At 35.2% G+C, this 24,303-nt stretch overlaps 1 protein-coding gene and 1 pseudogene across 3 annotated transcripts in view; both read left to right on the top strand.

The window, feature by feature from the left end:
• Positions 1-24,303, top strand: part of HPSE2 (heparanase 2 (inactive)) — a 632,933-nt gene that overhangs the window by 115,259 nt on the left and 493,371 nt on the right. The gene's annotated exons all lie outside the window — the stretch shown is intronic.
• On the top strand, positions 2,917-3,766 carry LOC129493536 (60S ribosomal protein L6-like; annotated as a pseudogene).

Raw genomic sequence — 24,303 nt, 5'->3', positions numbered from 1 at the left:
ACTACCCTATCTTGATTGCAAACAAGACTGAAGAAGATCCACAAAAAAGAATAGGTAAAGTAGAAAATTTTTGTTAAGTTTAAAAGTGGAGAAGGAATTCATTTTAGATACACATTTATTTATACCTTTAGGCATCTGTGATCCTGAGAAGAAAAGTTTACCACAGTTCCTCATGACATGATAGAATGCTTCAATTTTGAACAACTCTACTCTGAGTAAGGAATCATGTGAGACTCTTGCTGAAGCCATTGTGTAGTTCTGGAATTGAACCTTGAGTAATGGTATTTATTGGCATTAAATAGGGATCAGCAACCTGTAGCCCAAGGGCCAAGTCCAGCCTGCTGACTGGTTTTTTTGTATGATTTGAGAACAAAGAATGATTTTTACATTTTTAAGAGGTTTTAAAAAATCAGTAATATTATTTCATGACATGTTAGAAGTATTTGAAATCCAAATTTCATTATCCATAAATTGAACAAAGCCATGCTCATTCATTTACGTACTGTCTATACTTGTTTTTATGCTACAATGGTTGAGTTGAGTACTTGTGACATAACCTGCATGGTCCACAAGTCCTAAAATAGTTGCTAAGTTGCTATCCGGCCCTTTATAGAAAAGGTTTGATTTATACTTCTGGTATAAAACAAGATAGGAGACCCCCCCAAAAAAAAAGTCAATTAAGGGCAGAAATGAGGATAGAAGATAGAGGCAGAATTGCTTTCCTGCTGCTTTTTATTCTTTCCCTTGCCCTCCTGTTCCCCAATAGGCTTTCTCTCTCCTTTTCTTGTATACTACTCCCCACTGCACCCCACCTCCTATTCACAAGCACATATATATTGTGAAAAAAGAAAACCAAAGGCTTTCATTTTATGAGAGTTTGATTTGTGGTTACTCTTAATTTTTAAAATTGTATTTTCCCTTATTGTTTTCAATCTGAAGTTTGGACCATCTGGGAAAGAAAACTGGGGACCTCAGTATGTAGGCTCTCCATTTGGCAACAGCTAAAAGTAGTGCTAAGACCAGTCAAAAGGAGTGAGACTGAAAATGAAGCTTTGTTGGACTGTGTTGGGAAATTTGGACCAGATCCGACAGTTGGAGCACCATTTTTGACCATCATGCTAGGAATCATGTTTTGTTACATTGTACAGAAAACCTTTGGGGTTAAACTCCTACCATTCAGGTTGGTTTTTTTTTTTGTGTGTGTGTGTGAGGGGGGAGTTGGGGGGAGGAACAACAACACAAAACTAGGGGCTCAATTTGGAGGAGAAGCTGAAACTGATTCAAACAAGATTTCATTAACTAATTTAGGGAGCATTTGGAGCTGTTCTGAGCTGTACAATTACTACTTTTCTCATCTCTACTGGCACTCTGAGAATCAGATCACCTGGGGAAAGCAGATTTAAAAAATTCCAGATGGTGTATGCGATACTCCAGCTGTGGAGAATCTCTCCCAGTCAGGCAATCTGCCTTTCTGCCGGAACCCTCTAAAACTGTGCTGCCCATTTGTCATGCTTCTCCAATTGCAGCCTTCTGGATAGCTTCTTTTTGCCTTGTCTGACTCTTCCTTTCCAGTTTTTATCATCCCCCTCCATGAGCTAATGTAGTAACATCTCTTCATTGGCTATAAATCCATAGAAGAACCCGATGTAAAATATGGTTTTGTGAAGGATAATTGGAAAACATCTGTTTTTTTTACCCATAAGATTCAGTGTTCACTTGTCTCATATGACGACGTGACTGCTTGTGCATGTGTGAAAAAGAAAAGAAACAGGAAGAGGGGAGGAAAGGCTAGCATGAGGGTGAGCAAGAAAGAATTCATGCATTTGCTTTTGTAGCCAGCTGGACAAAATAAGTTCATCTCCATGTCATCTTGATTAGAATCCTGGGTTAATGTTGGGAAAGGTCAGTCTCATTGACTTGAATGACCTTGATGAGGCTACCGAAGAAGGGATTGCTTTTGGGTTGGTCCTGACTATTGTTTTGATAAGTTTTGTCTGGAGTTATTCCTAGCTTATGGTGACAAGGCCTGAAAGCTTATGGACAACTTTTGGTCTTTAGAACATTCAGATGGGTTTTCCTTAGAAGTTCAACACTGTGGGGAGGTGAAGGGAAGAAGCAGATAACAGATGACACTTCATGGTTGTTCTATCTTTTCATAGTGGATATGCCTCACCTAATCTGTAGAATACTAAGTGGGCAAACTTTGGAATATTTAATTTTAGCTGTATTAGAATTGGATTCACATAAAGCGTATGGGTCATTGAGTTTTATTTTACTTGATAGTTGGTACATTTTGAAATCTGGATGGAAACTTATATAAATCAGCAGGAATTTAATTTTTTATATTGTCACTTGAACAATTGAGTAAAATTTATATATCTTAAAATGCAAAGATCTGAAGTGTATAATTTGATTGCTTTTGATAAAAGTATGCACCTATGTAACTATCACCTTAAACAGGATTTAGAACATTTCTATCATCCATAAAGTCTGCTGTCCCTTTCTAGTCCATCCACATTTTACAAGGTAACTGGTATTCTGATTTCTGTCACCAGAAGTTCTTGAACTTCTTATATACTGTTTTATGTCTAGATTTTTAAGCTTAGCATAATGTTTTCAATAATTATCTTTGTTTTATTTTTTCTTAAGATTTATTTATTTATTTATTTATTTATTTATTTATTTATTTATTTATTTATAACACATGAGCAGGGAGAGAGGTAGAGGGAGAGAGAATTCCAAGCAGACTCCATGCTGAGTGCAGAACCCAACATGAGGCCCAATAGCATGACCCTGACATCACAACCTGAGCTGAAGGCTGACTTAGCTACCCAGGAATCCCCAAAATACTCATCTTTGTTGTGTGTATCAGTAGTTCATTTGGATTTTTTTTTTGACTCTTTCCCATCTTGCAAAATGGCAGATGAAAGAGCTGAGAATGCAGATGGTAAGGAGAAGAAACTTAAAGCCAAGAAAGCTGATGCTGGAGGCCAGATTAAGAATGGTAATCTCAAGGCTGAAATACCAAAGAAGGGGAAGCCCCACTGAAGCCAAAACTTTGACCTAGTCAGAGGAATTGGCACACATTCCCAATCAGCTATGTATTCCAAAAAGGTAACGTACATGAGGAAGTATTCAGCAGCTAAATCCAGGGTTGAAAAGAGAAAGAAGAAGGTATATATTTATACCCAAACCAGTTGGTCGTGACAGGAATGGTGATATCGAATTGGTTAAACTTCACAAATTGCCTACATATTATCCTACTGAAGATGTGACTTGAAAGCTATTGAGCCACAGCAAAAACCTTTTAGTCGGCATGTGAAAAAACTACGAGCTAGCATCTCTCCTGGTATCATTTTGATCATCCTCACTGGGCACCACAGAGGCAAGAGAGTAGTTTTCCTGAAGCAATTGAGCAGTGGCTTGCTACTTGTGATTGGATCTCTGGCCCTCAGTCAAATTCTTCTGCATAGAACACACCAGAAATTTGTTATTGCCAACTCCATAAAAATTGACATCAGTAGTGCAAAATCCCAAAACATCTCACTGATGCTTACTTCAAGAAGAAGAAGCTGAATAACCCCAGACACAGGAAGGTGAGGTTTTTGACACAGTGAAGGAGAAATAATAGAACAGTGCAAGGCTGATCAGAAAACTGTGGACTCACAAAATCTGCCAAATCAAAGTTGTTTTTCAGCTTCAGAGCTATCTCTGCTTTGTGTTTTCTCTCATAAATGGACTTTATCCTCACAAATTGGTGTTATAAATCTCTTGCAAAGAACTTAATTAGACAACTGATCCATTTCGAAAAATAAATAATAAATAAATAAAAATTTAAAAAATCTGAATTGTTTTCCAATGTATGACGATCTATATTTATGCTTTCTCCTGTTAGTGAACTTCTAACTCTTACTCAGTTTTATAAACTCTGCTCTACAGAGCAGAAAGTTTTAATTATGGTAAGTCCAATTTATCAAAATTTTCTTTTATGTTTAATGTTCTTGGTGTTCTAAGAAATCCTTGTCAACTGTCAAGCCCACAAAAATTTTCTTTCATCTTTTCTTCTAGATATTTTATAATTTTGCTTTTATACTGAAGTCTGTGATCCACTTCACATTAATTAATTGTGTCAAGGGGAGATTAATATTCATTTTTTCCATATTTTTATCCATTTATCCTGGCAGCATTTATTAAAAACACTGTCTTTTCCTCTTAATTAATACAGTTGAGGATTGGATTATTTGGCTAAATTTCTTTTTTTGTAATGTCCTTGTCAGATTTTGGTATCAGGATTAAGCTGGCTTATAAAATAAAGTGGAAACATTCTTTTCTCTTTCATTTTCTGAAATTGTTAATGTAACATGATATTAAGTCTTCTTTAAAGGTTGATAGAACTTTCCAGGGAACTCAGATGAGCATGGAGTTTTATTCATGCAAAATTCTTATTATAGTTTCTTTGATACATATAGGGCTATTCAGATTTTGTGTTTCTTCATAAAATTATGTCTTTTTAAAGTAAGAATTGCCCATTTTATTCAAGTTGTTGAATTTATTGCCATGAAGTTGTTTGTAATATTACATTATTATCCTTTTAATGTCTGTGGGATCTGTAGTGATGCTTCTCTTTTATTCCTGATATTGTTAATTTGTGATTTTCGTGTTCTTTTCTTAATTATTATTGCTAGGTGTTTATTAATTTTATTAATCCTTTAAAAGAAAAAATGTTGGCTTTGTTAATCTTTTCTATTTGCTGATTTCTTTTTTTATTATTATCATTTTTATTTGCTGATTTCTAATCTGATCTTTATTATTCCTTTCTTATGACTTACTTTGGATTTAATTTGCTCTTCTTTCTCTGGCTTCTTTTCTTTTTAAAAGAGTTTTAAAATTTATTTGAAAGAGTGAGAGCATGCACAAGTGGGCAAAGGGGAGAGAGAGAAGGAGAAGGGCTCCCTTCTCATCGGGGCTCCATCCCAGGACCCTGGGATCATGACTTGAGCAGAAGGCAGTGGCTTAACCAACTGAGCCACCCAGATGCTCCCTTTCTCCAGATTCTTAACGTGGAAATTTAGATAATTGATACTAAATCTTGCTATTTTCTCTAATGTGTGAATTTAAAACTAAATTCCTCCTTTAAACATTATTTGGTCTGTGTTCTACAAATTTTGGTAAGTTATTATTTTTTAGTTTGAAGTATTTTCTAATTTCTCCTGTGATTTTTTTTCCTTGACTATGAGCTATTTAGAAAAGATTTAGTTTCCAGATACAAGGAGATTTTCTAGATATCTTATTATTTTTTATTTGTAATTTAATTTAGTTTTTGCATACTTGTGGAAAGTTCAAGATGTTTCTCAAACTCCTCTAGCTTGTCAGGACTTAACTTTCAAACTCCATTTCCCTTCTGGATCTTATTAAAACTTGGCTTCATACTTTATTAGGGTGAATCTAGAGTACGTCTTAAACGAAAGTTTCATTGTTATTCCTATAGTGTGGCCTTCTGCTGTCTCAACCAAATGCCAACAATGTTATTACAGTATTAACAGGATCTCTCCACTCTGAAGGGGCCAAGAACTGTGCTTTTTTTTCCTCCCTCACAGTACTTGTTCTCTAATATCTCTATTTCCCTCTCAACTCTATTTTAACTGCTATCTGGTAAACTTTCATGGTCTCATTCTGAGCCTCATCCTCATCCTCAGTTGGGATTTATACAGGCCTTCCCAATGGGGCCTTCTCTGCACAGCCACTTTTTCTCTGTTACGGTGCATCATAGATTACAGCTACTTCAACCAACCCAAACTGATTTCTGCCTCTTCATACTAATTGGATCCCCTAGAGCAGCTCAGGCTCTAGCTCTCTGCATTACAGTAGGAAAATTATATCTATTTAGAGAACTGGGTGATCATGGGCTCACTTCAAGAGCTTCCTTTCACTCAAGAGTTACAGTCATGTGCTATCTGTTGTTCTCTGCCTGAAAAAGTTGCCTCAGGTTTTTTTTTTTTCAGATTTATAGTTTATTTCAGGAAGGCTGATACAGTAACACTTATTTCAACATAGTTGGAAGTGGAATTCTAAGTCTATCATTTTGCTATTTGCTTTCTATTTGTCCTGCCTTTTTCCCTCTTCCTATTTTTTTCTTCTCTCCTGTTTTCTTTTAGGTTAATCACATTTTTATGTTTTGTTTTAATTATTTTAATGACTTTATAACTATAACTTTTGTATTATTTTTAATTAGTTGTACTAAAGATTGCAGTATTGATCTTTAACTTAAGTTCTACATAGAGTTAATGTAGTACTAATTTCAATAAAACTTGTATAACTAGTTTCAATAAAACTGTGATCCCACTTAGACCCCCCATCCTTTGCGATATTGTTTTATGTATTCTCTCTGTATATTTTAATCCCATCAATACAATATTATATTTTTATTAAATAAGTTGTTTTTTATTGTGTAAAAAACATACAAAATTTACCATCTTAGTTATTTTTAAGTGTATACTTAAGTAGTGTTAAATATATACTGTCAGTTGTTTTTTCAAGAAATGAGTAGAACATGCAAAATATCCACATATTTACCATGCCCAGTCTCCCCACCCCCCCTTTTTTATGATAGTCACACACACAGAGAGAGAGAGAGAGAGAGAGAGAGAGAGAGAGAGAGAGGCAGAGACATAGGCAGAGGGAGAAGCAGGCTCCATGTACTGGGAGCCCGACGTGGGATTCGATCCCTGGTCTCCAGGATCGCGCCCTGGGCCAAAGGCAGGCGCCAAACCGCTGAGCCACCCAGAGATCCCCCACCCCCTTTTTTTTAAAGAGGGAGGGAGTTGGGGAGGGCAGAGGGAGAGAAAGAATCTTAAGTAGAGTCCATGCCTAGTGTAGAACCTGATGTGGGGCTCCATCTTACAACCCTGAGTTCACAACCTGAGTTGAAATCAAGAGTTGGATGCTTAATTGACTGAGCCACCCAGGTGTCCCTTGTGTTCCCTTTATTTCTCCTTGTATGTGTGAGGTTCCATCTCATGTAGTTTCTCTTCAGCCAAGGAACTTTTCAACTTTGTGAGTTTTGGGAGGATGGCTCCAGCCTTTTCTTAAGCCTATATATTGAAATTTTTATTTCAGATATTACAGTTTTCATTTCTAGAGTTTTCATTTGGTTCTTTTGCATAGTTTCTATTTTTCTGCTTAGATGTTCCATCTTCTTATCCATTATGATCATCTTTTCCTTAAGAAGTTGATTATATTTATAATAGCAGCTTTAAAGAACTCCTCTGGAAACAGTATGGAGTTTCCTCAAAAAATTAAAAATAGAATTACCATGTAATCCAGTAACTCTGCTACTGGTTATTTACCCAAAGAAGATAAAAACACTACTTGAAAAGATATATGCACCTGTGTTTATTGCAGCATCATTTATAATAACCAAGATATGTAAGTTACCCAAGTGCCCCTGGATAGATGAATGGATTAAGAAGATGTGGTGTGTGTGTGTATCTTGTATGTATGTGTGTGTATCTATCTATCTATCTATCTATCTATCTATCTATCTATCATCTATCTATCATCTATCTATCTATCTATCTATCTATCTATCTATCTATCTATCATCTATCTATCTATATCTTGCCATTTGCAACAACATGGATAGATCTAGAGGATATAATGCTAAGTGAAGTAAGTCAGAGAAAGACAAATACCATATGATTTCACTCATATGTGGAATTTAAGAAAACCAAACATAGAAAAAGAGTGACAAAAAAATGGATTCTTGGGGCACCTGGGTGGCTCAATCAGTTAAGCATCTGCTTTTGGCTCAGGTCATGATCTCAGGGTCCTGGGACCGAGCCCTGCATTGGGCTCTCTGCTTAGCAAGAGGGAGTATGCTTCTCCCTTTCTTTCTCTCCCTCTCCTCCCACCCCCAGCTCGTGCTTTCTCTCTCTCTCTCAATTAAATAAATAAAATCTTTTTTAAAAATGGACTCTTGGGATGCCGGGTGGCTCAGCAGTTGGGTGCCTGCCTTCGGCCCAGGTCGTGATCCTGGGATCCAGGATGGAGTCCCGCATTGGGCTTCCTGCAAGGAATCTGCTTCTCCCTCTGCCTCTGCTTCTGCCTCTCTCTCTCTCTCTGTGTCTCTTATGAATAAATAAATGAGTCTTTAAAAAAATGGACTCTTAAATATAGAGAACAAATTGTTTGTTGCCAGAGAGGAGATGGGTGGGGGAATGGGTGAAATAGGTGAAGGGGATGGGATTAAAAATACATTTATCCTATGAGCACTGAGTAATGTACAGAATTGTTGAATAATTATATTGTACACCTGAAACTAATATAACATTGTATGTTAATTATACTGGAATTTAAAAATAAATAAAATTTAGAAAGTAGTTATCTGATAATTCCAACATCTGCATTATTTTGGAGTTTCTATTAACTGCTTTTTCTTTTAACTGTGGGTCACATTTTTCTATTTCCGTGTGTAGTAAGTTTTTAATTCTATCTGGACATTATGTTTGATACTGTAGAGAATCTGGACTTTATTCTCTTTCTCTGAAGAGTGCTTTTTTTTGTTAAATTCAAGTAGACAGTTCATTTATTGGTTGGTCATCTTAAACTAATATAGGTTTCATTTTACATTTTGATAGAGCAGATCTGTTTTAGTTTTTCTTTTAGTCTTAGGATGAGACATAGTCTTTACTCCTTGGCATTACTCCTCTCTGCAATTTTACTGGAAATTCCAGATATTTATCAAGCCTCTTTAATTTGGCATAATTCAAACTCAAAACACTCTTTCCCTGCATTGGGCAGCAGCTGAAATCTTTGCTCAGCCTTTTCAACTTTCCAGCTATTGCCTTCCAATGGTCTTTTTAGAGTGTCACAATTCTGTGGTCAGTTTATACTTAGATTTTATACCTAGATTATAATTTTTGTATTAAAATTTATTCAGAGTTCTGGTAGCTCCCTCTTCTGTGTCTTTTCCTTTTTTGGATTTCCTATCTCAATTTCCAGACTCCTTGCCAGCTCTAACCTTGTGCTCTGAGAGTTTCTGCACCATTCTGTACAGACTAGGGAATGCCCTAAATAGATTATTGGGTAAATTATTGTATATGGCTCTTTCATTTTCTATGGACTGAATCAGTGTTGCATGAAAAATAAGAAGAATGTTTAAAAAAAAAAAAAGGGATCCCTGGGTGGCTCAGCGGTTTAGCGCCTGCCTTTGGCCCAGGGCGCGATCCTGGAGTCCCAGGATCGAGTCCCGCGTCGGGCTCCTTGCATGGAGCCTGCTTCTCCCTCCTCCTGTGTCTCTGCCTCTCTCTCTCTCCATGTCTATCATAAATAAATAAATCTTTAAAAAAATAAAAAAAGTTAAAAAAAAAAAGTTGTGACAATAGATGCTTTGTCATGTTGGAAAGCTTAGGTGGCTCTTCTGTGACTGGCCTGAGAGATGATTGGCAAGGATAGAATGACACACTGTATTTCACTAGTAGCCAAATTAGGACCTTTTACTACAGATCACTGAGCAACCTGTATCACTATGTTATTGTTGTTGTTGTTTTTAACAGGTTTCTCATGAAGAATATGTGCATTTATCCTTTCTGTTTGGTTGTAGTAAATGGGGAATGATAATTTTCTGATGAGCAGCCCAGATAAGTGTCTTTGTGAAACCTCATATACCTTGTGAAATAAAATTTATATGTCTTCTTTCTGATTTGTACTATTCATGGGAAAGGGTACTTCTGGTATGTTAAGCCAGTATATTCTATTTTCTTCTTTCTGATTATGGTATTCCTTTACCATCCCACTTCTCCTTTGGAGAACCCTAATGTTATTTATGTGGGGCATGCAATCTTTATAATTGTATTCTTTCCCTATCTTTCTGATCCACAACCCCATCTTTCTCACCTTAGGGGTAGAAATGTGGTGCCAAATTACCACATTAATTAGTTCAAGTATAGGCCAGAATAAAACCAAATAAAATTTTCCTCAGGATATTTCTCTTCAGCTTAGACCCTGAGCTTCTAAGGCAAGAACCATGTTTTTGCTCAACATTGCACCCTCTGTACCAGGCACAGATCTGGAAAAATGTGAATGAATATTGAACAGAATGAGTGGCCCTTGGCAGAATCATGCATTGATTGACTTTGGCTTTCCAAGATTTGATTCTTCTTTTTTAATCTAGCAGCATCTATCTATGAAATATGAGTCAGAAATTGGCAAAGCTGTTCATGAAATGTACCTGACCAACATATTGTTGGGGCATGACTGAAAGAAAGAAAATCCCAAAGAAAGTATTTTTAAGACTAGACCCTCATTTCCCCAGAGCAGTGTAATTTTGATTTTTGAAACAGGTGCATGCACGTTTCCTTCAAGTCCTTGTCCCACTCTACTCCCAGGACCTCAAAGGACTCAGGAAGTACTTTCACAAGAAATAATCTATTTCAAGTATATCAGTTCTCTATATTGAGTTTTAGAGAAGTACCATTAGCATCATTGAAATAACGTTTGTGAATTAGGAGACCTGGAAGGTGTCACAGACTGGTTAGAGGGAGAATGATTTAGGAAGTGGGAACAATGGTACCAGGTTAAGATGTATTTGTTACTTTTACAACCATCTCCATTTTCCTTTTCTTTCTGCTATTTTCAGGTATTCAGTGATCTCAGAGTTACAGCTTTCTTGGTAGGGATTTTGAAGAAATATCATTACTATACTATATAGATAAGAATAGGCTTTTTTGAAAATCTGGAAATTTAATTACCTTACATATCATTGTTTCATTGTGGAATTATTATTAAATTCTAAACATTCAACCTATACATGGATATTTATAAAATGACTGCTTGTAAGTTGGAGTGGTTCATTGTCAATAAATTTAGACTCAACAAATGGTTAAGTGCTTAAAGTAGCCACTGTGTTAGGGGCTTTAGGTGTGTTATCTGGCATAATCATAAAATCCTGTGTGCATGTGTCATCCTTATTTTATGGAAAGGGATTTAAACAACAATTAGAATTAAAAATAAACATTGTGACTTTTGACTTCTGGTCTGGCATATAAGGAGCTTGGACATCTCTACTCCATCATAACAAGAAATAAAAAGCTGAAGAAATGAAAAAACCAACTCTTCTTAGATTCATAAGAGAAACGAGGTTACAGGGCAAGCCCTTATGCTTTATTCCTTATGGATCATCTAATTTGGAATACACTCAAGTTTAACTCAAAGAAATATGAGGTCCAAAAAATGAGTAACAGTGTAAACGTTGCTTGGTCAGAAGACACCTAAAGCAAACCTTTTAACAAATGCCAGAACACTAAATAGCTTAATTAGCTTATTCACAATCAAAATTTCAATGATTCTAGGGATCCCTGGGTGGCGCAGCGGTTTGGCGCCTGCCTTTGGCCCAGGGCGCGATCCTGGAGACCCGGGATCGAATCCCACGTCGGGCTCCCGGTGCATGGAGCCTGCTTCTCCCTCTGCCTATGTCTCTGCCTCTCCCTCTCTCTCTGACTATCATAAAGAAATAAAAATTTAAAAAAAATTAAATTTCTAAAAAAAAAATTTCAATGATTCTAGAAAAATATAACTCAAAATCCATTAATGTTCTTGTCCTTGAGTAAGACTCAGAGCTCTCTCTCTCTCTCTCTCTCTCTCTCTCTCTCTCTCTCTCTCAGAAATGGATTGCCAGCCTCCCAGTAGAATATAAAGCTCTCATCACCTTCTGTTTTCCATCTTACTTTAAATCTTACTTCACAGATTTTGTTAAGGGTCAATTTGACATCCATTTCTTAAATCAGATTTGATAGTGCTCTTTATGAGTCTTCAAAGCACAATCTGGAAGAAAGGCTACTAATTCAAATTTGAAAAATGTACTCCATGAATGATCTCAGAAGTGTTTGGCAACAACTGCATTATTAGACAAAACTGAAATAATCATGAAGCTGAGAAAGAGCTTATTTTATATATGGTTGGGTAGAAAGCTAAATAATTCTACATATTCTAACATTGGTTGGTGTCCTGACCTTTGTAAACATTTAACCTGTAAAGACATTTGAGAAGCCTACGACTTACTCTGTCTCTCTTAAAAAAATGATAGATTTTATATTTGAATTTTTACAAATGGAGTCACAACTACCTGTATCTCCAAAGGAGCAGTTGTCTTACAAGGTACAGAACATGAGAAAATATTTTCTAGAGAGCTCTGGAAACTTTTAAGGTCTTAAAATTTGTGGAGAAAATGAAATTTTATTTGTTTTTAAATGAAGAATCTACATTATGATAGTGGGCTACATCTGTTTGGAAGCAGCCCTTTCCAGTTTTCACTTAGCATGCTGCTGCACGTATTTGCTTAATTCCTCACAGAAATGTGTCGTCAAATAAGAAATTATCAAATTACCATTTAAAAATAAATAAGCAGTTGGCATTTTTAGGAGAATCATTTCCATGAAATTCCAGATCTTATGAACTAATGCTAAGCATTTTCAAACCAGTTGTTTCAAGGATTTGAAGAAAATTGATTACTATTAAATCTTGGCCAGATGACCAGTGATAGATTAAATAGTTTCCAAATTTTTGTTTTGGATCATCAGAGATGAAGTAAAATGGATTATGTTTTGGGAAATGAGAAGTAGAGGTAGGACAAGGAGTTCCCATCCCAAAAAGCTTGGTGTTTTGGAAGGCTCTCCTCAGAAATGGCAAGGAGAATATAGAACCCTACCAACAAGAATGTGGGGCACATAACCTACAAATGCCAATTGTAGGATTCTGCCTCATTCCTGACCATATTAATTCCCAAGTTATATCTGGTCAACTAGCCTTTTGGGAATGAGTGACAATTTTTTTTCCACTTTTTTTTAAAGTTTTATTTATGAGAGACACAGAGAGACAGAGGAGGCAGAGACATAGGCAGAGGGAGAAGCAAGGCTCCTCACAGGGAGCCCAATGTGGGACTCAATCCCCAGACCCTGGGATCACGCCCTGACTTGAAGGCAAATGCTCAACCGCTGAGCCACCCAGGCATCCCTGAGTGACGATATTTAAGGGAAGATCCAAATATTTCAGGAAGTAGAGTTCTCAGCCTCTGATGAACCTTTGATGAGCCTCTCATAGTCTGATGGGGACTGGCCTATGGATTCTTGGAATTATATGGAGATTGAGCTATGCCTTTTACATTCCAATGTATGGAATTAGAGCAGCATGTTGAATTAGAAGTTTTTACTAAGGGATCAATGTACAATAAGTGTTACATACTAAAGCAGAGTAACAGTCCAAAGTGCAGAAGGATATACCTGGAAACTGGCCACATCATCTTAAAGACTCCTCATCTATTAGGAGGGTATTAAATTATGTATTGTTAGATAGTTGAGGAGGATTTTAAAAAAGATTTTTATTTATTTGAGAGAGAAAGACAGCATGAGTCGGGTGAGGGCAGAGGGAGAGAGAATCTTGAGCAGACTCCCTGCTGAGCGCAGAGCCCGACACAGGGCTCAGTCTCATGACCCATGAGATCATGACCTGAGCTGAAATCATGAGTTGGATGCTTAACTGACTGAGCCACTTAGGTACCTCTTGAGGAGGATTTTTAAAGGAAGCTTTATTTGGAGAAAATGGTATTCTGAATCTTTTCCTGCATACCTGTCTCCCAGGAGTAGGGTGAGAGTGCTTCCATCTTCACCTAAGGTTAAGAGAGAGGGCTACCTGAGGCACTTGATATGGATTTCCTATCAGTGGTATGGAAGAATGAAATGAACTCACTTCTTTCAAGGAAATCTAGAGGATGAAAGAGATGGCCACCTTCTTTCATGGTGGGACATGGAGAATTGCTGCTGTTTTGGAATTGGCCTGCACTTCTCAGAGTATTTGGAGGGAAAAATTCATGAATGTATCTAGTGGGTCAGATGTGGTTATACCTACAAGGGCCAGTATGGGAGATGTCTTAGATCCAGGACAATAGAAGTTCATAGACAGGCAAACAGGCCTCAGCAAGGTGGACCCTACTGTTTCCATGGAGCCCAAGGAAGAAATAAATGACTGCCAGAATAGAGTATAGTCATCCAAGTTGAGGGAAATAAATGTGACAGACTGCTAGCATTTGGGTGTGTGTGAGGTGCTTCAAAATATCTGTCATGGCACTCTCACCTTCAGAGAACATGATACCAAATTACAACAGTACCAATTAAATAAGAGTTTTATTGTATTCCTTACCTTTCCTTACCCTTTTATGAACCTTTGAGCAGGAGATAGATATAATTTTGAATGAAATATAAAGGTTTGATAACCTGAGATTAGACACTTTGTGAACTTCGAGACTTATTGAGTCTTAAAGTTACTATAGAACATTTGCTACCTGAGAGTGAGAATTAAAAACCATGAAACTGCTCAAGTTTCTATCCAGGGCCATAGGAAATGCTTCCCCCACGAAATATATTTTAAAGGGATAATGAAGACAAAAGTAACTCTACTACCTGATGATCTCCTATGAGTCTGCTTGTTCAGTGTGTTGGTTTTATAAATGTTTTTTCACAGTTTGCAGATTACGGCACAGGATCAATTTAGAAGAGAATAGCATGATGGTTAAGAACATGAGTCTAGAATCGGACTAGGTCCAAGTGTTGGCTTTTCCATTTTTTAGTTATGTTACTTTGGATAACTTATTTAAATTATTTAGGATCAGATCCAGATTCCTTATTTGTAAAATGAGGATAATAGTGATAACTACCACAAAAGACTGTTAAGATTAGATGAGATAACGCAAGTAGAATGCACAGCTGGGTGCCTAGCTCAAAATGTTAGCTATATAATGGGTTTAGACTTTGAAGAGTTTAAATGGTAGGAACTTCTACTAGATTTGTTTCCTGAGGCAAGGGAAACAAAAGCAAAAATAAACTGTTGTGACTTCATCAAAATAAAAAGCTTTGCACAGTAAAGAAACAAATCAACAAAACTAAAAGGCAACCTACAGAATGGGAGAAGATATTTTCAAATGACATATTAATAAAACTCACCCAAAATCCAAACAATCCAATTAAAAAATAGGCAGAAGACATGAATAGACAGTTCCCCAGAGAAAAAATACAGATGGCTAACAACATCACTCATCATCAGGGAAATTCAAATCAAAACTACAGTGAGACATCACCTCACATCAGTCAGAATGGCTAAAATTAACAACACAGAAAATAGCAGGTGTTGGCAAGCACGTGGGGAAAGGAGAATGCTCTTACACTGTTGGTGGGAATGCAAACTGGTGCAGCTGCTCTGGAAAACAGTATGGAGGTTCCTCAATAATTAAAAATAGAACTACCATAGCATCTAGAAATCACACTACTAGGTATTTACCCAAAGAATACAAAAATACTAACTCAAAGGGATACATGTAACCCAATGTTTATAGCAGCATTATGAACAATAGACAAACTATGGAAAGAGCCCAGATGTCCATCAGCTGATGAATGGACACACACACACACACACACACACACACACACACAGGAATATTACTCAGCCATCAAAAAGAATGAAATCTTGCCATTTGCAATGACGTTGATGGAACTAGGGACTATTATGCTAAGCAAAATAAGTCAGAGAAAGACAGATACCATTTAATTTCACTCATATGTGGAATTTTTAAAAGATTTTTATTTATTTATTCATAGAGACACACACAGAGAGAGAGAGGCAGAGACACAGGCAGAGAGAGAGAGAGGCAGGCTCCATGCAGAGAGCCTGACGTGGGACTCAATCCAGGGTTTCCAGGATCACACCCTGGGCTGCAGGCGGCGCTAAACCACTGCGCCACATGTGGAATTTAAGAAACAAAACAAATGATCATAGGGAGAGAAAAAGAGAGGAAAACCAAGAAATAGTCTCTTAACTACAGAGAACAAACTGATGGTTATCAGAGGGGAGGTGGGGGGGATGGGTGAAATAGGTGATGGGGATTAAGGAGTGCACTTGTTGTGATGAGTACTGGGTGTTGTATGTAAGTGTTGAATCACTAAGTAGTACACCTGAAACTAATATACTATATGTTAACTAACTGGAATTTAAGTAAAACCTTGAAAAAGAAAGAAAAAAAGTAGAATAATTTTTTTTTTGCAGTAAGGAAATTTAGTCATATGGATTTTAAAGTAATAGCCAATTGTGAGCTATATTGGTTTTAATGTTTTTGTTGTCTAAAATACTGTCAAAATATTTTAAAATATAAATTATCAATAATTATTATTTGAGTTTATTAAAAAGTTTACTACTACAAACCATGCTAGAATAAAAATGCATGTATATGCTCATTTACTGAGAATAGATTTATTTCTGTAGTGTAGATTTCTCAAAGTGGGATGTCTAGGTCAAAGTTCTATGTATTTTAAAATTTCATAAAGTCAAATTATTAAGATATAATTTATGTGCAGTAAAAATGATTTTAACAAATGGCTATAGAATACAGTAATGAAACCACCACAACCATCAAGATAGAGATTTCTATCATCCTGAAAAGTTTTCTTATGCATACTCTTTGCAGTCAATCTCCCTCAGTTTTTAGTTGTCTCTCATCCGATATCTGTTCCTAAAGTTTTCCCTTTGCAAAATGTTCTACGAATGGAATTAGCTTCTTTCACTTAGCATAATACTTTTTGAAATTCATCCATCTTGTTGAATGTATTAGCATTTCATTCCTTTTTATTGTTGAGCAGTATTCTGTTACATGAATGTTCTACAATTTGTTTACCCATTCATCTGTTGATGCACATTTGGTTTGTTTCTAGTTTCTTGATGTCATGAGTAAAGTCACTAGAAATATTTGTTGTCAGATCTTTGTATGGACATTTCTGTTGTGTGAATACCTAGGAGGAGTAGAATTGCTTGAACATATAAGTGTATGTTTGACTTTTTAGGAAATTACCAAATTTTTCCAAAGTGACTACCATTTCACATTTTCCAAAGTGACTACCATTTCACATTTTCACTAGCAATGTATAAGAGTTCCAGTTTCTCCATATCATTGCCAACAGTATTGTCAGTCTCTAATTATTGACAATCTAATGGGTGTAAAGTGGGATCTCATTGTGGTAATTTACATTTCCCTAATGACTAATGATGCTGCACATATTTTCATGTGCTTATTAGCCATTTGTATATGGTGAAATGTCTATGCAGATCCTCTACTTGTTCTTTTCATTGCGCTTTTATCTTATTATTGAGTTGTGAGAGTTATATATATATATATATATATATATTCTGGATATAAGCCCTTTATCAGATAAGTGATTTTAAATTTTTAAAAAATTTTTTTTAACTTTTTAAAATTTAATTAAAAATTTTTTAAAGATATCTTTTAAAGAATGTAAGTTTTTTATTTGATGAAACTCTTTTAATCATTTTTTTTATTTTGTGCTGGTATATGGGCTTATCTTTATTTCACCCTTCACATTTATAATGTAGTTTTGCTGGATATGAAATCTTTGGTTGATAGTTTTTCCCTCCAGCATTTTGAATATATCATTCTATGGCCTTCTGTCTTCCACTGTTTCTGATTAGAAGTCAGCTTTTAATGGTATTATTATTCTTCTGTAGGTGATGGATAGCTTTTCCCTTGATATTTTCAAAAATTTCTCTCTGCTTTTGTCTTCCAAAGTTGGATTATGATGTGTCTAAGTTGGGACTTCTTTGAGTTTATCATACTTAAGAGTTCTTGGCCTTTTTTAAAAAAATATTTATATAAATGTGTTTCATCATCCTGGGCTATTTTCAGCTCTTCTTCAAATACTCTTTCTGTCTTATAGGTCTCTGAGGTTTTGCTCACTGTTTTTTCAGTTTTTCCCCTTCTCCTTCATATTGGGTCATTTCTAGTGGCCAGTCTTATAGTTCACTGATTCTTCTGCCATGTTCAATTTGCTGTTGAGCCTACTTAATGAATTTTTCATTCTAGTTACACTTTTCAACTTTAATATTTCCATTTAGCTTTAAAAACTTTCTGTTTCTTTCTTGAGATTTCCTGTTTGTTGAGTCATTATCCTCATATTTCCCTAAAACTTTCTGAATAAACTTCTTAAAAGTTTTTGAACATATTTTTTAAAAAAGATTTTATTTATTTATTCATGAGAAACACACACACACAGAGAGGCAGAGACACAGGCAGAGGGAGAAGCAGGCTCAATGTAGGGAGCCCAATGTGGGATCTTGATCCCTGGTCTCCAGGATCAGGCCCTGGGCTGAAGGTGGCACTAAACCGCTGAGACACCCAGGCTGCCCTGAACATATTTTTAACAATTGCTTTGAGGTCTTTGACTACTAAGTCTAATGTCTAGACTCACCCCGAGTTAGTTTCTTTTATCTCCTTTCTTTTCCCTGAGTGTTTCTTTGCATGCTTTATAATATATTGTTGTTGTTGAAATCTGGGTATTTTTTGGTTTGAAAATGAGATTTTTTTTTAACTGAAGTATAATTAACATACAGTATTAAGTTAGTTTCAGGTATACAACATAGTGATTCAACAGTTCTATATATTACTCAGTGCTCATCCAGATAAGTATACTCTTAATCTCTTTTATTCATTTCACCTATACCATCACCATATCTCCTCTGGCAACCACCAATATGTTCTCTGGATTTAAGAGTCTTTTTGTTTGTTTGTTTTTCTCATTTTCCCCCTTCCTCATTTATTTTTTTTTCTTAAATACCACATGTAAGTGAAATAATATGGTATTTGTCTTTCTCTGACTAGTTTATTTCACATAGTATTATGCCCTCTAGGTCCATCCATGTTGTTGCAAATGCAAGATTTCATTCTTTTTTATGGCTAAGTAATATTCTATTGTGTATATTTATGTATACATTGTGTGTGTATATATATATATATATACACACACAAACAACATCTTTATCCATTTATCTAGTGGTGGGCACTTGTAAATAATGCTACTATAATAAACATAATGCTACATAGGTATTTTTGAATTAGTATTTTTATTTTCTTGGGGTAAATACCCAGTAGTGGAATTACTGGACCATATGGTATTTCTATTTTTAATTTTCTGAGGAGCCTCCATACTGTTTTTAATAGTCGCTGCACCAATTTGTAATTCTACCAGCAGTGCATGAGAGTTTCTTTTCCCCCCACATCCTTGCCAACAGTTGTTGTTTCTTGTGTTTTTGATTTTAACCATTCTGGTAGGCATAAGATGATATCATGATTTTGATTTGCATTTCTCTGATGTTGAACATCTTTTCATATGTCAGTAGGTCATCTGTATGTCTTCTTTGGAAACGTGTCTATTCAGGTCTTTTGCCCATTTTTAATTGGATTGTTTGTTTGTTTGGTTTTGAGTTGTATAAGTTCTTTATGCATTTTAGATATTAACCCCTTATTGGATACATCATTTGCAAATATTTTCTCCCATTTAGTAGGTTCTCCCATTTTGTTTTGTTGATGGCTTCCTTTGCTGTGCAAAGCTTTTTTATTGTGGTGTAGTTCAAATAATTTAATTTTGCTTTTATTTCACTTACCTAAGGAGACATGTCTAGAAAAATGTTGGGAAGGCCAATGTCAAAGAAATTGCTGCCTAGGAGTTTTATGGTTTAAGATATTACATTTAGGTCTTTAATCCATTTGAGTTTGTTTTTGTGTAATGCATAAGGAGGTGGTTTTGTTTCATTCTTTGTATATAAGATGTCCAGTTTTCCCAAACATTTGTTGAAGAGACTGTTTTTTTTTTCCATTGTATATTTTTGCCTTCTTTGTCACAGATCATATAAGTGTGCATTTATTTTTGGGATCTCTGTTTTGTTCATCTATGTATCTGTTTTTGTGCCAGTACCATACTGTTTTGATTACCATAAAAGCTGGGCATTTTAGATTATATATTGTAGCAACTCTGGACCTTATTTTTTTCCTATTAACAGTTTGTGTGTTTTACATTTTGATTTTTTTCATTGTTTGTTTTTAATAACTTGCTTGTACTTACCCAGAAGAATGGTCTTCTCTGTGGTGTTCAGCTTCATTTTTTGTTCTTATTTTTATTTTTAAAATTTTAGTTTCCAAGGGATTGTCTTGTTCCTGTGTATGTGGTCACTAGTTAGATTCAGAAGATACTGTGCCCAAGTTTCCACAAGCTCCTAAAATTTTCACCTTCTGTTGATGAATTTATATGTGGAAGAGTATATTAAAAGTTCAAACAGTTCATAAGCATCCTTTCACTCTCTGCCTGGCTCTTCCTGGTATCCTCTGTATATGCCTTTGCCAGGGATATGTGATGGTTTATGTAGTTCTATGCTTTGTTCATTTCCAGGCTTGCTCTGTTCAGTTTCTGCATAGTCTTTTACTTGCACCTGCTGAAACTACTTTTTTTTGGGGGAGAGTATTTGCTGACGTCTTTACCAACTATTGCTGGAAGCCTTATTTGTCTTCATATTTTAAGATTCTTGATTGATATTACAAATCTCTTTCATTCTTCTGTCAGTCTATAGGCATATATATATCTGCAAGGTATTTCTGATGGTGGATAATTGAATGAATTATTGTTGTAATATATATACATATATAAATATATATGTATATATATACAGTATATAATAAATAATATATTATATATAATATAATATATATACAGTATATAAATGATAACTTGGCTTACAAAAAGTTGTGGTCATGGGATGCCTGGGTGGCTCAGTGGTTGAGCATCTGCCTTTGGCTCAGGGCGTGATCCCGGAGTCTTGGGATCGAGTCCCACATCGGGCTCCCTGCGAGGAACCTGCTTCTCCCTCTGCCTATGTTTCTGCCTTCTCTCTGTGTCTCTCATGAATAAATAAATAAAATCTTAAAAAAAAAGTGGTCACAATTATTTCCCCTTAATTAATTCTGTAATACATGGTTGTTTTGCAATTGATGTAGAAGAGAAATATGACTTTTGTTCCTTCACATATAACTTTTTTCTTGCTTGAATGATTTTTAAGGATTTGTCTTTGTTGTTTCAATTTAAAACTAGAATATATCTAGGTATAAGCATTTAAAAATTAATTTGGTCTAAAATTGAAATAAATTTAATAAAGAAGACATAAAATATAAATTTGAAAACTGATAAAGTTTTACTGAAGTTTGTAAAACTTGATATGAATAAATAGAGAAGCATGCCACGTTCCTGGAGAGAAGAAATAAATGTTACTTCTTACCAAATACTGTGTCATCTTTCATAATATCAGGTGACACATAATCTGTTTGTCACACCATTAGTAATACAATTATAATCTGAATCTAAAAGGGTTTTGTGTAAATGGAATTTGATGAGTTGAGATTTTAAGGTTCATTTATAATAGTAAGTATGTGAAGATACCCAAGAAATTTTGGGAAATGAATATATTATACTGCTAAAATTTTAAAACATTGGGATGGGTGAAAGATCAATGGCACAGAAGAATGAGTCTAGAAAAAAGTAAGTATATATGGAAATTTAATATTTAAAAACAGTTGTGACATTTTAGATCAATGAGGAAAAACAGATTAAAAAATTGTGCTGAATAGTTGAATATGCAGCTTTAAGAAAGTAAATTTAGATTTTTATACTTTATACTACATACAAAAATTAATTCTAGATGGATTAAAAGTTTAAATATAACTCCTTTTCTAACTATAGAAATCTTAAGGAAATGTGGAAGAATATTTTTATAATTTAAATGGTATAAATACACTACTTAAAACTTAATAATAAAAGAAATGAGGGATCCCTGGGTGGCGCAGTAGTTTAGCGCCTGCCCTTTGGCCCAGGGCGCGATCCTGGAGACGTGGGATCGAATTCCACATCAGGCTCCCGGTGCATGGAGCCTGCTTCTCCCTCTGCCTATGTCTCTGCCTCTCTCTCTCTTTCTGTATGACTATCATAAATAAATAAAAATAAAAAAAAGAAATGAGTGGCAGATTTTAGTACATCAGAATGCTCTTCTGTTTTACAAAATACTATATAAAGTTAAAAGATTAACAACAGACTGAAAAAATGGACATGAAATACAGAAGGCAGAATGTTGGTGAAATGTGTGAAAGTGGACATTGCAGGTAGGAAAATGGTTTGGTATAAAAATTAAGAGGCTCATTCCTAACAATCTTAAATCTGGAACATATCTTATGAAAATAATTCCATGAATACGTTAATATGTTTTCCTTATATCATAATTAAAGAAGCAAAATGCTAGAAGTAACTATACATACATTAATAAGGGAATGATCAAATAAATTTGGTATATCTGTTCAGTTGGAATACAGACACCTATTAAACAGAATGTAGTAGCACTGTGTGAGATGGTACAGAAATATGCCTGTAATGTATTTTTAAGTGAAAACATAAATTTGAAGAACATCTGTATAGCATGATCCAATTTTTACAAAAAATATGCATGTGAAGGTATATGTGTGCATATATGCCTGTATATAAACGATAATCTTCCTGTATAATTATACAAAAAACCTGTGGAAAGATATATATTTTACAGTTAACAGCAGTTAGATCTAGTACATGGATTTTAACAGATGGAGGTATACATTTATACTTAAAAATCATTTTTGAAGAATAATTAAGGATACATAAATATACTCAAGATATAATTAAAGCATAACAAGTATACCACTGACTCTCATTATTTTAGTTTGGCTAAGTCAGAAATAAGACTGTTGGATCAAAGAGTCAACTTCTTTCTTTCCCTTTCTTCCTGCTACTCTTAGTATTAACTCTTCTTTTCTACTGTTTAATTCTAAGACTCCCAGAACTCATTTCCACTGAACTTGTTCTTTTTCTCTGTACTACTGTCCCTAGCTTGGACCTTCCAAAACCCATTGCAATGTGATGATCTTGTTGAAGCTATGCTTAGAAAGACCAAACGCAGTATCACAGTGCAGAGTACCTACTGCTTCAGAAGAGAAATATATATATTTGAGGTTCTTAATTGAGTAGATTTTGTATGTACTCTTTCTTGATTATTCCAATAGTACTATGAATGAGGAAAGGCAAGTATTTCCATTTTAACAGAGGCTTGACATGGTTGATGTCTTATTCAAGACAAGCAAGAAAGGTAGTAAAACATAGATCTAGATATTTACTCTATTAGAACAAGAGCATAATCAAATTGAGGTGAAATAACTCCAAAGGGAGTAGTTAGAGCAGTGATGGGAATCAGAAGCCTATGGCTTTGAACAGTTGATTTAGCCACTTTAGACCTCTGCTTCACGCTATTTTAAAAGATTAGTCAGATTGGCAAACTCAACTGCCTTTAAGGATTAGACAGGAATTTGAATGAATGGAGCACAGAGTATAAGATTATAAAGGAGTGGAAACTAATGAACTAGATCTCATAATCTCACTCCAAAGACTTTGAAATTAAAAAAAAATGATGCTGTTAACACCAATTAAAGCAAGTCTGTGTGGGAGATATCAGAAAGGGACACAGAACATGAAGACTTCTAACTCTGGGAAATGAACTAGGGGTGGTGGAAGAGGAGGAGGGCGGGGGGTGGGGGTGAATGGGTGACGGGCACGGAGGGGGACACTTGACGGGATGAGCACTGGGTGTTATTCTGTATGTTGGTAAATTGAACACCAATAAAAATTAATTTATAAAAAAAAAAAGTACACTAGGACATAAGAATAAATGTCTGAAAAAAGTCAAAAAAAAAAAAAAAAAAAGCAAGTCTGTTGTTCATATCCAGTGCATGGGCTTCCAGTTTGTAACTTCTAGATTAGTTGATTTCTTTTCAAGTCTAACATCCTTTTATCCTTTTTGTAACATAGAAAAATAATTGAATGAATGAAGGTGGCAATTGGTAGAAGGTATTGAATTTATAATATGATTTGTTTTTTTTAAAAACTTTTATTGAGATCATTTTAGTGATTAATGGTATACAGATTGTTAAAAAAATAGTATGGAGAGGTCCTGGATATCCTTCATCTAGTTTCCCACATTAGCTACCTAATTTGTATAACCACAGTACAACATCAAAATCAGGAAATCAACATTGGTGTGAAGTATGTATAAAGTTCAGTGTCATTTTATCACATTGGTAGATTTGTGTAACTCACCATAATCAAGTTACATACCTATTTATTTACCACAAAGATCTTCTTGTGTCAGCCCTTTATAGTCACACCCCCAACATGTAAGTACCACAGTTTGGTTAATTATTTATCTCTTACAGCGTATTTTGGTCATTTCCAGTTTGGAGCTATTTGTAACTAACATATGAACAATTGTGTGCAGATTTTTATGTGGATAGTTTTCATTCTGGGTTAAATGCTCACGAGTGTAATCGCTGTGTCGTATGGTGAGGGTATATTTAATTTT

This window comes from Nyctereutes procyonoides, unplaced genomic scaffold (genome assembly GCF_905146905.1).
Source record: "Nyctereutes procyonoides isolate TBG_1078 unplaced genomic scaffold, NYPRO_anot_genome, whole genome shotgun sequence".
Classification (NCBI taxonomy): domain Eukaryota; kingdom Metazoa; phylum Chordata; class Mammalia; order Carnivora; family Canidae; genus Nyctereutes; species Nyctereutes procyonoides.
The sequence above is the reverse complement of the archived record's forward strand: the minus strand, read 5'-3'. Positions and strand labels throughout refer to the sequence as shown.